Below are 2,500 nucleotides of genomic sequence, written 5' to 3' on the forward strand. Positions count from 1 at the left end.
GCACACCGAGGTTAAACTTTACCAGCTCCACTCCGACTCGCCGCTCGCCCACAATTTGTTTGCAACGAAACATTTGTTTTTAATTTTGTTGGTTTGAAATTGTTTTGAAAAGGTTCTTTAAATCTAGTGGGTTTGCAACTCATAAGAGCGTCACTTTCAACGTCCCCGGCATTGGATTGAGTTTCTAAAAACAACCGTGCACACCGAGGTTAAACTTTACCGGCTCCACTCCGACTCGCCGCTCGCCCACTAGTCCGAAGGCAACAAAACATTTGTTTTTCATTTTGATGAAAATTTCTGTTTTTAAATCTTGTTGGTTTGAAATTGTTTTGAAAAGGTTCTTTAAATCTTGCGGGTTTGCAACTCATAAGAGCGTCACTTTCAACGTCCCCGGCATTGGATTGAGTTTCTAAAAACAACCGTGCACACCGAGGTTAAACTTTACCGGCTCCACTCCGACTCGCCGCTCGCCCACAAATCCGAAGGCAACAAAACATTTGTTTTTAATTTTGATGAAATTTTTTGAAAACATTGGCTTGGCAAGCCCCAATCCGCGACTATCCACCCACCGCCACCCCACACGGGTGGTTGTTGTTGAGAAATGAGGTTGTGGTCGACATGCCCGTGCATTTGAGAAGGAGTTCCTAGCACTCCATGCTCTCCCATGCCAAAAAAAAGCCTAGACAACCCCATTTCGCAACTTTCCACGCCTTTTTTTTCCTCCCTCACCCATGGCGGCGGCGTGGTGGCGGCGGCCGGATTCCGGCCACCACCGCCATGGGTGGCAGCCCCCCGACCCCGACACCAAACCCATAATACCGAGGCAACATATCGAGGCAACATGACATGGGTGTGGCGTGGGGGAAGGGGGCTGCAGCTAGGAAGGCATGGGCTGCCATGCATATGCAGGCAACACACACCCCCCTATATAGCATTTTATGCATTTAGCCCTTTGACAGGAAGAGACATCACCTATGCGCGAGGAGTCATAATGGGCTCTAAATAATTCAATACAAGGTATTTGGACGTGATTTTTTGCAGGGATACTAAGAAACATGCAATCTATGATGGGAAAAAGTTTCATAAATTTTTGAAGTCGGGAAGTATTTTTTATTATTTTTAGAAGTCGTAAAATTGAAAAAATCATTAAAACAAATCCGGGAGGAATTTTTTAGTTTTGTAAGTTGGAGAAGGTCCTAAAAATCATAGACTACTTATGGGGAGCTTATTGTGCGAGGAAATTTCAATAAAAACGGGGTTTGACAAGATTTGAAAAATTCTGTCGACATTTGAAAAAACCTGGAACCATGCTGCCGGCATGCTGCGCACATGCTGCGCGCAGGCTGCGCGCATGCTGCGCGCAGACTGCGCGCAGACTGCGCGCATGCCATGGCAGGACAAGTTTCGCTAGCCTCACTGTCGACAGATGCGCAAGCTGCGCGCACAGGCTGCGCGCATGCTGCGCACAGGCTGCGCGCATGCTGCGCACAGACTGCGCGCACGCTGCGCGCATGCCATGGCAGGACAAGTTTCGCTAGCCTCACTGTCGACAGATGCGCAAGCTGCACGCAAGCTCCGCGCACGCTGCGCACAGCCTGCGCGCATGTTGTGCGCAGGCTGCGCGCAGGCGCCGCGCATGCCATGGCAGGACAAGTTTCGCTAGCCTCACTGTCGACAGATGCGCAAGCTGCGCGCACAGGCTGCGCGCACGCCATGGCAGGACAACTTTCGCTAGCCTCACTGTCGACAGAATCAGCACGCTGCGCGCAAGCTGCGCGCGCGCATGGCAGGACAAGTTTCGAAAAATTCTGTCGACAGGCTGCCGGCATGGTGCGCGCACGCTGCCGGCATGCTGTGCGCACGCTGCCGACATGCTGTGCGCACGCTGCGCACAGGCTGCCGGCATGCTGCGCGCAGCCCATGGCAGGACAAGGTCCGAAAAAATCTGTCGACATTTTTACGCCGTGGTAGGCTTCCGCTTCGCGTCACTTTGTCGACATTCAAGCCTACCATTTGTATTGAATTTTTCAAACCTTGTCAAACCCCATTATTCAAATGTCGAAAAATTTTGTCGACATTTTTACGCCATGATAGGCTTCCGCTTCGCGTCACTTTGTCGGAATGCATCGCATGGCGAGGCAAGGCCACGGCATGCCAAGGCGAAGGCAACGCATGGCTTGAATGGCTTGGTCAAGGCCACATCATGGGCACGGCATGCCAAGGCAAGGCGAGGCAAGCCATCCTTAGCCTCGCCTACACTCACTTTCTCGGAATGCATTGGATGATGAGCAATTCCAAGGTAAGGCAACGCATGGCTTGAATGGCTTGGTGTAGGCCACAACTTGGGCATGGCATGCCAATGCAAGGCAAGGCAAGGCAAGCCATCCTTAGCCTCGCCTACACTCACTTTCTCGGAATGCATTGGATGATGAGCAATTCCAAGGTAAGGCAACGCATGGCTTGAATGGCTTGGTGTAGGCCACAACTTGGGCATGGCATG

The sequence above is a fragment of the Prunus avium genome, unplaced genomic scaffold, assembly GCF_965620075.1.
Source record: "Prunus avium unplaced genomic scaffold, drPruAviu1.hap1.1 HAP1_SCAFFOLD_19, whole genome shotgun sequence".
Lineage (NCBI taxonomy): Eukaryota > Viridiplantae > Streptophyta > Magnoliopsida > Rosales > Rosaceae > Prunus > Prunus avium.